We start from the raw sequence: 13,723 nt of genomic DNA, 5'->3' as shown, positions 1-13,723 counted from the left end.
GAGAGGGTTTGACTTCACCAAAGTCTCCCAGGAAGCAACAGGTGGGGTCAAGACTAGATCCCAGGTCTCCTCACCAGGTTTCACCAGTGGGCAGCTGTGTGACCTTGAGCAAATTCCCTAACCTCTCTGAGCTTGGTTTTTACCTCTTCAAAATGGAAAGTGATAATTCCTCCCTCCAGCATTCTTGAGAGAATTAAATGATTAAATGAGACAATGTGTAAATTTTGTATACTGATAAGCTCTCATGGTCAGCTATTAGGATTGTTGTTCTCTTGTTGTTATTGTAATTATTTTAATTATAGTATCATAATTATTAATAATTATCCCAGCCCAGAGTTTTCCCACTTTTCTTTAAAGAAGAGCTTGTGGCTTGGGGGCTGATTCTAAAACCCAGCAGGCTCCATTTCCCTCTCTGAGGGTCTGGTCCTCCTTCTGGATTACAGGAAGGGGGAGGTAATGAGCTGGCATCAGGGAGAGGAGCAGATGCTGGGAGTCTGGGGCTGGAAGTGCCTGGAGCTGCTTCCTGGTGTGTGTGGGCAGACTTGGCTCTATCTGGGACCCAGCTGGGCGCCTGGTGCCTGAAGAGGTGCTTACCTGGCTTGGAGCCAGCTGGGCCTGGGAAGAGGCTTTGGTGGCCCAGAGGACAAAGATGAAGGAACCGCAGTGGCAGGGCACCTGCAATCTGGGAAGGTGCCACTGAAGAAGCTCAGAGACAGCCTGGAAGTCAGAGCCCTGTGGGTCCCCCACATGGCACTCAAGGGCTCTGCCCAGGGCTGAGAGGGAGGAGGACACAGAGGAGGGGACAGCAGGACAGACTGCCTGAGCTGCTCACTCATTCCCTGGGAGGCAGCAGGTACCAAGGAATGTGCATTGATTTGGAGTCCTGGGATGTTCTGGATTCAAATTCTGACTCTCACACACATAGATTGGGCAGTTATAGCTGTGTGGCCACACCGACTAGGTGCCATTACTAGTGGGGTGACTTTGGGCAAATTCCTTGACTTACCTGAGTCTCAATATCCAAATCAGTGAGCAGGAAGTATATCGTACTCACTGGGGTTGTGAGCATTTAGAGCTCAGTGCGGTGCCTGGCCCATGGTGAGTGCTCATTAAATTTATCTATTCTTACCAAGTTAAATGTTCAGATCTGTGGGGCCTTTATCTACTGGTGAACTCTCAGGGTCAGGATAAGGTTACTTGGAAGACAGTGAAGCATTGGAGGGTAAGAGTTTCAGCTCTGGACTCAGACCCCAGCTCTGCCATTGTGTGGTGGCAGCCAGGTGCCTTGACCCTCTGAGCCTCAGCTTCCTCCTCTGTAAAATGGGGAGGGCTTTATAAACTCTGAGAAGCTCCTGGCCCTCAGTAGGGGCTAGCAGCCTCCATTTCCTTCTTCCGGATTCTGCTCCCCAGACTTTGCAGGCTGACCTCCTGACCTCCTGGCCAAATTCCTCTCTTTGCGCAAAGCACCTTCACACTTGCTATTTCATTAATTCTTAGCATGCAGGGGGTATGAGATTACCACCCTTCCCTTTGCCCCGGTGGCAAAATTGGTGCCCAGAGAGCTGAAGTGACTTGCCAATGCCACACGGATCTACTCCTAGAGCATAGGTCTGGCCTGCTCTCCTTCCTGTAGATTTGGAAATTTTTTCTTTTTCTTTTTTTTTAATACAGAAAAGAATACAAGACTATATTCACTTATTACTTACATTTTTTTTTTAAAAAGCAACTTTAGAAAATTAGAAAAAATTCTCCTGGATACTTATTTCCCCAAATAATCAAATACTACCATTTTAATCATATTACTTCAAATCCTTTTGTTTTCCTTTTTAACAAAAGTGATAACATACTTCAGCCCTCAGTTTATTCCTCCTTTCCCCCATTGCCCTTTCTGCCTCTCCATAGAGAAGTTTGGTTTCCCTCTGAGTTTGGGTTTCCATAAACTCCATGCATGTTTTATACTTTATGTTCATATATACTACATATGAGTCTATCCTAAAATCATACCCAATATTATTTGTTTTAAAAATTTTGCAGTTAACCTAATTATTCCATATCTTTCTGTAACTTGCTTTCTTCACTCAACTTTATGTTTTCAAGACACATCCATTTTTATTTCATGCCTTTTACCTGCTGTAGAGTTTTTTAATCAAATAAACAAACCACGATTTGTCTGCTGACGACTTCTCCAGAAAGACGAGAAGGGAAAACTGTTGATTAAGCAGAGCCAAGGTTATTAAATTTGCTGCAGCAAAGAAGACCAGTATCTTGAGAGAATATTAGTAGTGCTGCAAAAGGAGATAGTCAGCCAAAAGGGGGATGTGAAATGAAACAAAATGAAAATTTCAGTGGCTGAGATATTTCAAATGGAGTCGAGAGGTCACTTGGGTGGGCACTCCTACACACTATATAGATAACCTTTTTTAGGTTTTAATATATTGGAATAGCTAGAAGTAAATACCTGAAACTATCAAACTGCAACCCAGTAGCCTTAACTCTTGAAAACGATTGTATAACAATGTAGCTTACAAGGGGTGACAGTACGATTGTGAAAGCCTTGTGGATCACACTCCCTTTATCCAGTGTATGGATGGATGAGTAAAAAAATGGGGACAAAAACTAAATGAAAAATACGGAGGGATGGGGCAGATGATTTGGGTGTTCTTTTTTACTTTTATTTTTTTTATTCTTATTTTTACTTATTCTGGTATAAAGAAAATGTTAAAAAAAATAGGTTGGGGTGATGAACGCACAACTATATGATGGTACTGTGAACAGTTGATTGAATACCACGGATGATTGTATGGTATGTGAAGATATCTCAATAAAACTGAATTAAAAAAAAAAAACAAGTGAAATAGAAAAAAAAAGAGGGAGATAGTCAGGGAAGAATATTTATCGGATTTAGAGGCCTGGGGTCAAGAGGTTTCAGGAAGGTCTTCAAGGCAGAAAACTGGGATAGGGCAAAATTTGTGACAGTAATTTAGAATTGGTGCTCAGCTGTGAACAGGCTCTTGAAACACTGATAATCAGAAACATGAGAACGTTGTCGGATAAGAGCTATTTGCCAAGGTGAGCAAACTGTTTGCCCAAATAAATTGGTTTGCAAGAGTTTCCTGAAGCAAACAGTGAAGTATTTATTGGTTTACAGACTTAATTGTGGGCAAGAATTTCCTGGAGCAGTCACACTGACAACCCGGGGGACTCAGCAGCTCTTAGACCCAACAGTTGAGTAATGTTGAGGAAGATGGACTCGGTACCCATATTTATCCACTCCCCTACTGATGAGCATTTAGGCTTGTTCCCAATATTTTGTTCTCATGCACAAGGCTGAACTGGGACTTAGAGCACAAGGGTAGAGTTTTTCTGGGCTCTCCACCTGGCAGTGGAATTGTTGGGTAGGGAGATCTGAGCATCTGAAATTTTCCTAGAGTCCTGTATTGTTTCCACCCCACCTCTCTGCCTCCTGCAAGAGGAAAACCTCCCTCCATGGCCACCAGAGCAGACGGTAGGATCTGCCAGGGCTTTGCCCACACCGGCTGCCAGCCCACCTGCCTGCCCTCCCTTGTTCTGGCAGATTAACAGTGACCTGTGACCCTAACAGGCTGGCCACACTCCTGGCCAATTCCAGCCTGTCGAAAAGAGTCCCCAGGGGTGGTCAGGGCTGCGGGACATGTTGGCCAGATGGGCCCAGGAGGTCTTGGGCTGGCTTCTCCCAGGAGGCAGAGCAGGTGGGCAGCCCCCAGCCACCCCCACCCCACCCCGCCCATTTTCCCATTATGCATCACTGGGCTGGAGCTGGAGCCAGATGGTGGGGATGGGGCAGCCTTGCAGCTTCTGGCCTGACAAAGGAGCCTCTATACTGCCCCTCCTTCCTGCCCCCCACCCCCCAGACTTGGACCAGCTTGGCTAGTCTAGTCCCTGGCTGCCCAATCATTCTCAGCCCTGGCTGGCTTGGCCTGCCCTTGGCAGTGTTTCCCCCAAGGCTGTCCCTTTACCTATACCATTTGAGGAAGAAGTTTCCCAGGCAATGTTCCAGGACAGCCATAGGCTTGGAAACTCACTTACCATCCATCTGAGAGTGAGCAGGTATGGGCAATGCAGGGTAGCCCTGTGGTTATAAACCATCACAAATGCAAATGCAGTCACAGGATCAAGGGCAATGGGCCAGGTAACTATTGTGGCAGAAAGGTGCCTAGCACTCAGTGATCCCTTATCAATGGTCCCAGTGATTACTACAGAAGAGGAAACTGAGGCTCAGAGAGGAGGGCACTTGTAGATGAGTCTCATGGTTACAGGCAGACCCGAGTTGGAATTCCAGATCTGCTTGAGCAGATCACCTAAGAACCCAAGTTTCCTCTTCTGAAATGGGGCTGATTAAATCCTTATCACAGAGAGTGGTCCTGAGGGTGAGGTGAGATCATAGAAGAAAAGTACCTGGAGCACTGTAACACTCAATACATGTGAGCTAAATCTCATTATTCTCCTGAGATCTAGAAAGAGGTTACAGGCACTGGAGACAAGAAAACCTCATGGTGGGGACTGGTGAATGCCAGAATATCATGGAATGGTGGTGTATTGGTTTAGGCCCAGAATCCTTCCCAAGGACCCCCCACCCCCACCCCAGTTAAAGTTGTATAAACTTCCTCTCATTGTGACTCAGTTTCCTTATCTGTAAAATGGGTAAAGTGACAGCAGTTACCCCATAGGGATAGTGTGAGGATTAAGTAAGTTATCATCCTGAAAGCTATGGACCATACTCAATAAATAGTAGCTACTATTGGGAGGCAAGGAAAGGAGCCTGGGAGAGTGCTCGGGGAGCAGCCTGAGACATCCCCAACTCCTGTCCTCTCTGACCCTCCTGCACCAGGCTAGTCTTCTGCTTGGGACAAAGCCTGGAGGGAAGAAGGTGGAAGGGTGGCCTGGGTGATCAGAAGCCCCACTTTGGGTGCTACCTAAACTTCTCTGTGCAACTCTAGGCCTCAGTCTTCTCCTCTGGAGAGTGGATGGTTTGCCCTCCACCATTTGTCAAGAGTTTGCCATTTAAAGATTCTCTCTGACAGCAGCAAGAGCATGTGGGAGGGAAGGCAGGTTGGACAGGGAGGTGAGCAGGGGCGAGCCAAAGGGCTGCAGCCAGGCCAGCCCTCACGCCAGGCTGCCTCCAGGAGCCCCTCCACACACACAGGGCCTGGCGCATTTCCACTGGCTCCTCAGTGCCAACTGAAGTCTATTACTATCAAAGTAATGAGGTAATTACTGTGATTTGGAAAAATGACTAGTGAATGCTTTTGAGGGAATTTCAGAGTAGGGAAGAGGGCGAGTGGAACGTCTGTGAGGAAAGGGGTGAAGGATTGTTCTGGATGAGAGCATGAGGGTAGGTCCAGAGCTCCGCGTGTGACCTGTTCTGAGTGTGAGACTGTGTGTGAGTGATGAGGGGTGAGGCACATGAGCTCCCAGGTCTGGATCTGGGTTTGTGGGTGCCTGTGTGAGTTATGGGGGAAAGGTTGGGAGGAAGTCAGGGCATGGGATTTTCAGGCCCTAGGAACACCCTTACTTTGGCTGGTGCCAAGAAAGCACCAGGTTCCAGGTAAAGGACAAACCCTGGAACCAGAGCCCAGTCCTGTTTTTATACCCCAGGCTGTGGCATCTGATCCTTCCTGAGCCACCACCATCCTGAGCCACCCCAGCCCTGAGGCCACAGGCCTAGAGAAGGGTTAGACGGGAGACCCCTGAATCAGAGAGGAGGGGAAGTTGTCAGAGTGTGGTTCCTGGACCAGCAGCATTGTCATCACCTGGGAACTTGCTAAAAATGCAAATTCTCAGCCTGCTCCAGACCCACTGAATTAGAAACCCTGGGTCTGCCTGGCAATCTGTGGTTTAAGAAGCTCTTTAAACAGAGGTGTGAAATGATATGGGCCTGGGCAGGGCCCAACATGGGAATTAGAGGATGGAGACTGTTTTAAGAGGTTTTAAGAGGTTGAATCCAGGTCGGATTGGAAGATAGTATGCTAGTAATATTTGTAGCAGTAATAATAACAATAACATTTATTGGGCACTTACTCTAATGAACACTGCGCTAAGCACTTCCTAGGTTTTACCTCATTTAATCCTCACAACATAGGTAGGTACTATTATGATCCCAATTTTCAGATAGGATGCTGAAGAGCAGAGAAGCTGACTGCCCAAGGCCACACTGGCAGGTGGGAGAGCCAGGATGCAATTTCAGGCTTCAGATGCTTGGTTTTTGCTTCCTCTCTGATACCAGGCTGCTTTGATACATCAGAGGAGGGTGGTTGGTGGCCTGAGTGAGCAGTAAGGACTGCCCAGGGGAGAAGTAACTTCAGGGGAGGCCAACTGTGTTTTTGTTTTTAAACTCACTGAGCACTCACTATGTGCTAGGTATTGTGCAAAGAAGCGGCAGGTGCATTTTCTCATTGAAAGGTCACACTGATCCTCTAGGTACTATAACTATCCCCATTTACAGATGGTGCAACTGAGGGTCAGAGAGATTGGGTTATGTGCCCAAGGTCACAGGGCAAGTGGCATAACAACAATGTAAAGCAAGGCAACTGGGCTCCGGAATTCTAGGTCTTAATCCAGATAGGCAGACCCTAGGCTTGGAGGAGGGGTGCTGTGAGGGGGAGGTTGGAGGCTTGAGGAGACCCAGCCTCACACAGGGGTGCCTTATTATGTGTCCCCAGCACCCAGGCACAGACCATGCCCACAGTGAATGTCTGCCAAATGACATAAAGTTTGCTAAATGAAATGGTCTACAGAAGCCAGAGGAAGGAATTAAAATTTATAGAGGCCTCCTGTATGCCAGGCACCTTACACAGAACCTGTTTAATCTCCCCAGAGCCCTTTAGCTTTTTGTTTTATTATCCCCATTTTACAGATGAGGAAAGTGGGGTTCAGAGAGGGGAAGTGACCTGTTTAAGGTCACATGGTGAGTCAGCAGGGAAGACAGATCTTGAGTCCAAGTCTACCTGACCCTGCACTGGTTCTCTTTCCATTGGCCCAATCTGTAACTCAGGGGTTGGAGGGAGGAATGGGTAATGGAGGGGAGCATTGAGATGAGCTCAATAAATGGTGGCTGGTATAACAATGATAATAATAATAATTATTATTTTCATCATCAGCTGTGAAATGGATAGGTAATCCTCACATAGAGAAGGGAAGGAAGTGCTTCAAATGTGACAATCTCAAGGACCCCCTCCTTCCATCCCTCCCCAGTCTCCCCTCCTGCCAGGGCTTCTGCCTAGGACCCTGCAGCCCTGGCCCTCTGCTACCCCCTGCTGGCATATGTGAGATGTGCAGCCTGGATGTGGCATCCTCGTGGCCCAGAGCATCAGCTTGTCTCCAGCCACTCTGTCTTCTGCGAGTGGACAATTCTGAGCTGGGGGCACAACCAACTGGCAGACCCCTGGTAATGCTCCCTCTTGAGCCTCTGTTTTTTCCCCAGTGAAATGCTGGGTTGGGACTAAAAGACCTCAGACCATGCTCTGAATCTATCTCTGCCATGGTTAACACCTTCCTAGTTCCTCCTGGCTCTGGGAAAACACAAACCTTTGCCTTGGCTCCAGACTCCTCTACTTCTCTTTTCTGAAAGTACCTGGCTTCTTCTCACCTGAGCATCATAAAATCCCAGATGGTACGTCAACACGAACCCACCAGGCTTATTTTTTTGCCCAGGGAACAGTTAGAGGCTCAGGATTAGGGTCTGGTTCAAGAGAAAAACCTCCCTTATATCACCCTCTCCCCCTCCCTCCTCCCTCCCTTCCCCCTTGCCCCAGAAAATGTCCCATTTTTCTGCTCCTTTCACAGCTAAACTTCCTGAGTTGGTCATCTATACTTTCTCTCTCCTCTTCTGCTTGATGCTTACCCTGGGGCTCAGTCCTCAGCTCACTTTTCTTCTTTCTCTATATTCTCCCTAGGTTATCTCAGGCTGTCTCACATTTTAAATATCTTCTCTCTGCTGGTGACTCTCCCTAACCTCCTTCACCCAACTCATCAACAACTCTTAGCAATTTTACTTCCTCAGTACCTCTTAATTATATTCTCCCTCCCCACTGCAGCTGCTGGGAGCCACCTCCATTTGTCACCTGGACAACTGCAATAGTTTCTGGGTAGATTGTATTTTCCAGTCTGACTGCAACAATACCTCCCATCTCACATTCTCCTCTGGAATCTTATCATCATCCTCCCCTCCCTCACCCCCCCCCCCCCCCCGCAAGAGGTGGAGCTGAGTTCCCTTCCTCCTGAATCTGAAAGACCATTGTGACTGCCTTGACCAAAAGAGTACAACAGAAATGATGTTACATGACTTCTGGGGCTGGTTCAAGAAACACCATGTATTTCCACCTTGCTCTCTGGGGCTGCTTGGTCTTACAACCCAGCCACCACGCTGTGAGGAAGCTCAAGCAGCTTGTGGAGAGGAGCAGAAACTCCCAGCCTCAGCTCAGCTCCCAGCCAAGAGCCCATATCAACTTGCCAGCCATGTGAGTGAGCCATCTTGAAAGTGAATCTCCAGGCCCCTAGTCAAGTCAAACCATCTGATGCTATGCAGAGCTGAGCTGTCCCTACTGATCCCTGCCAATTACAGATTAGTGCAACATCATTGACCATTGTTGCTTTAAGCCACTGAGTTTTGGGGTTGTTTGTTACACAGTAACAGATAACCTAAATACTCTCCTAAATGTTCTCCTTGCTTCCATTCTGACCTTCCTCACCTTGTCTATTCTTTGGTGCTGTGTAATCTCTGAAAAACATTAATCAGTCAGCAGTTTAGAGAATTAGATATTCTGACCAACTCTCTTGTTCAAGAAATCTAAAAGTACTAGCTAAAATCTATAAATGCATTTGAGCTGCTAAGAAGATAAGGGATATGGCAAACCTAAATATTTCTGCAACTTCTAAATCACCCAATTTAAAACACGTAAATAAAAGAGATTATCAATTTGTTAAGTTCTTGCTATATGGAAATCTCAAACATTACTGAACAAGAGTAATTGTACCATCCTTTCTAGATCTCCTCCAGCATACTTGGGGATGTGAGTCAAGTAAAACAAAGGGAACTCTGATTATGAAAATTGAAAATCTTTCTTTACTAGCTTACTTGTAATAAAATTAGGACATATACACATACATGTCTACATATGTATATATTGGCACAAACATGGTTTTCAGATACAATTTACGTACTACACAGTTCACTCATTTAAAGTATACAATTTAATGGTTTTTAGCATATTTACAGAGTTGTCCAACCATCACCATAATTTAATTTTAGAATATTTCCATCACCCCCAAAAGAAACCCTGCACCCCTTCGCAGTCAGTCCCCATCACCCCACCCTGCATCCCTCCTGCAGTCCTAGGCAATCACTGATCTACTTCTGTGTCTATAGATTTGCCTATTCTGTACCTTTCACATAAATGGAATCATACAATATGTGATCTTTTGTGACTGGCTTCTTTCATTTAGCATAATGTTTTTGAGGTTCAACCTTGTTGTAGCATATGTCAGTACTTCATTCTTTTTTATTGCCAAATAGCCCGTTTTTTATTGGCGATACCATGTTTTGTTTATCCATTCATCCACTGATGGGCAGTCAGGTTGTTTCCACTCTTTGGCTATTGTGAATAATGCAGTTATGACCGTTCATGATCAAGTTTTGTGTGGACATATGTTCATTTATTTTGGGTATTTACCTAAGAATGGAATTGCTGCACATATGGTAACTCTACATTTAACATTTGAGGAACTGCCAAACTGTAAAAACTAGAATTATTTATTTTTTTAAATAAACTTTTGATTTTAGAACAGATTTAGGTTTACAAGAAGATTATGAAAGTAGAGAGTTTCCATATACTCCATACCGAGTATCCCCTATCAGTAACTCTTTATATAAGTATGGTACATTTGTTACAATTAATGAGATTTGTCTATTCTCCCCCATCTAGAATTATTTTTAAACTACAAAGAATAGAATAGAAAAGAGGTTTTTTTTTTTAACCAGTCAGCATGATAACATTTTTGTATAAATTTATTTAAAACATCCATGAACTATTAATTGTGGTTATTTTAAAAAATCTTTCATTTGGAATAATGTCAGGTTTACAGAAAAGTTGCAAGAATGGTATAAAAAATTTTTGTACGCACTTCAGCCAGATTCGTTAAATGTTAACATTTTACCACAGTTGTTTATCCTTACCTCTGTCTCTCCTTTTTTTCTGAATTATTTGAGAGTAAGTTGTAGACATGAGCTCTTCAATACTTCAGTATATATTTCCTAAGAACAAGGACATTATTTTAAATATCTACAGTACAATTATCTAAATCAGGAAATTAACAGTGATACAATACCATTATCGAATCTACAAAACTTAAGATTTTTACCAATTGCTCTCATAACGCCTTTTATAACAAAAGAAAAGTTTTTTTTTTTCAGGTCCAGGAATTATAGTTATTTTTGAGTGGTCTTACATTGCTCAATTTTCTCATTACTTGGACAAGAAAACCAACACATTTAGGAAAAAAAAAAAAGTAAGGGAAATTCTCAAAGACCAAAAGAGAAAAAAAAAAACAAAAACAAAAAACCCAGGAACCTGAGGGTAAGGAACTTCAAAAGTCACAGCCACTCTGATGGCATCTATCAATACCCAGGAAGCAGAAGTTTGAGTTTTGATGGGTGTTTGGGAGTATATGGGGCAAGACACAAGATCTGGGGCTCACTGGAGATTAAAATGCTGATAGCAGACCCCCACATAAAGCCAGAGCCTCAAAGGCCTGCAACCTTTTGAATGAGTGAACTGAATAAGAGTGGCGCAAGGAAACTTATCTTGAACATGATGGTAGTGCATTCATTTCTTAGGACTGCTCTTACAAATTACACACATACACACCCCTTGACATACACACACAAATACATGCATACACGCATACACAGCCACACACCTCTGCATACACATGCACACACCACTGATTTCTCTGGCTCTATGCCCCTCTTCCTTCTCTGCTAGAATTCTCTTATTCAACACACTCCACCCCTCTTCTTCCTCCCTTCCCATTATAACCACAGAAAACTCTGCATCAGTTGTCTTTCCCACCAAGTGTGCCTGGGACTCATTAAGTCTTTTTTAAGCAGCGCAGTACGTGGGGGGACTTTTAAGGACCTGGCTCCAGGCTTTGGTCCTGGGAAAGGAGCCTCATGTCCCCTCCCCCCACCACCACTGGCCTTCTGCCTGATCCTGTTTCCCTTCGCTTCTCTAAGATCAGCATGAAACTTCCAAAAGAAAAGTAGGTTGTAGCTCCCATTGATCACAACTGCTTACTCCCAGATATCTCAGGCTGCCCCCAATGTTTAAGCAGAATCATATTTTAAAAATATCACTGCAGCTATACACTGCTATATTCCCTTCCTTCCATTCTTTTTTTTTCCTTCTTTCTGTTTTTCATGTATTTATTGTCACATATATGCCAAACCCTGGGTTCGTTTGTTTTTCACTTGTGTCTGTCTCTCCTGTTGCGACACTTATCACTCAACATTTAGACTATTTGATTGATGTCTGTTTCCAAGATAATTACAACTTATATTTTTTGAATGTGTACTATGGATAAGAATTGTGCTAGGCCGTTTAACCTAAATTATTTTATTTCTCATAATAATCCCAAGTGATGGTTATTTTAATATCCCCACTCTATAGATTATGAAACAGAATCTTAAGGGGTTTAAATAACCTATCCAGGGCCACCCAGATAGGAAGTGGCACAAGGAGGATCTGAACTCAGGAAATCAGAATCTAAAGTCCATGTTCTTAACCACTGTGCTGGTTTGAATGTGTTATGTCCCCCAAAACACCATTATCTTGTGTGGGCAGATATATCAGTGTTGATTAGATTGTAATTCTTTGAGTGTTTCCATGGAGATGTGCCTTACCCAACTGTGGGTGATGACTCTGATTGGATAATTTCTATGGAGGTGTTATCCCATCCATTCAGGGTGGGTCTAAATTAAATCACTGGAGACATATAAATGAGCTGACAAACAGAAGGAGAGACAGTTTGAAGATGGCCGTTGAAAGCAGACTTTTGCTCTAGAGAAGCTAAGAAAGGACAAACGCCCCAAGAACAACTGAGAGTGACATTTTTGAGGCACTGCATCCTAGAGAGGAACGTCCTGGGAAAAAGCCATTTTGAACCCAGAACTTTGGAGCAGACACCAGCCACATGCCTTCCCAGCTAACAGAGGTTTTCCCGACACTATTGGCCATCCTCCAGTGAAGGTACCTGATTGCTGATGTGGACACTTTATGGCCTTAAGACTATAACTGTGTAACCAAATAAACCCCCTTTTATAAAAGCCAATCCATTTCTGGTGTTTTGCATCCCAGCAGCATTAGCAAACTAGAACAACCACCATGACATTCTGCCTCCCAGTGGACTGTATGTTCCATTTACAACTGAATCTCTACACTTAGCATTATAGATGTTCAAAAAATATTTGTTGAATGAAACTCATCACTTGCTATGTGGGTTGTAGAAAGGAGGAGTAGAAGGGCTATTGGGCTTGGAAACCAGACAGACCCTGGTTAGAACAGAGGTCTGTCTCTCACTAGCAGTTTTTATGGGGATTATGATACAAACTGTGGCAGGTTCTAGGTCAGATTTCAATGAAAGATTGATGGAATGTATATAAAGCAGTTGACTGATGTACCAACATATTGCAAACACTGAATAAATGCTATCTATGTATTATATATGTCTGTGTAGCAGCCCTCCTATCTGCCCCTTGTCTCCGTCCTTCACTCCTTGCTGGCATGTGTTGGGCAATAGATAGGACTGCATCAGTGGCTATATATATTCCCTGGGACTTCAAGTAGAGCCCTATGTATGTGGCTTCAGTGAATTTTCAGTGGCATAAAGCCATTCCCCTATTGTTGAGCTCTGGTTATTTGCCAATATAAGGCTGCTGTGGACAACTTGTATATACACTTGTCTTCTTGTGAGTTGCTTTCTTGATGGTAACCTATGTGGAGGGTTTTAGCTGAAGAATTCACAGGGAGTGTACATACTGATGTGGCCCTAATTATTTATTGCTCAACACATCCAAAATAGGAGTGGGGAATGTGTACAAGGAGCAGCTAGGAGGGCTGGTTGGGGTGGGTGATGTGGTGGGGTTTTTTTGAAAATGATCACCCTTCTCTTCTGTAATTGGCAGCTGTCTAGCAGAGTGGTTCAGTGCCAAGGCACTGGTGTCACACAGGCCTGGGTTTGAATCCCAGCTCTGCCTCTCTTATAAATGTGACTTTGCCCAGTTAGACCTTTTGAATCCAATTACGTTTTCCCTTCTGTATAAAGGAGGTGTTCCTAACAGAAGCTACTTCATGAGGCTCCTGCAAAGATGAGATAACATACAGAAAATGCTAAGATGAGATAACATACGGAAAATGGCCAATAAACATTCAGTACATGAAAGTGAGTATATGGATAACATGTGATTCACAGCATAATACGAATTTTCACATTTATTTGATTCATACACAAGCCTTGTGAGATAGGATTATGATCTCCATTTCACAGATGAGGGAACCGAGGCGGGAAGAAGTGAAGTGACTGGACATGCAGCTACGAGAGCGTCTGAGCTGGAATCAGTCTTCAGACGCCCAGACCCAGAGATCCTCCCCGCAGCCCTCTCTCCACACACCAGGAGTCCTGGGTTCTCCTG

This window comes from Choloepus didactylus, chromosome 19, assembly GCF_015220235.1.
Source record: "Choloepus didactylus isolate mChoDid1 chromosome 19, mChoDid1.pri, whole genome shotgun sequence".
NCBI classification, from domain to species: Eukaryota; Metazoa; Chordata; class Mammalia; order Pilosa; family Megalonychidae; genus Choloepus; species Choloepus didactylus.
This window is presented reverse-complemented; position numbering follows the sequence as displayed.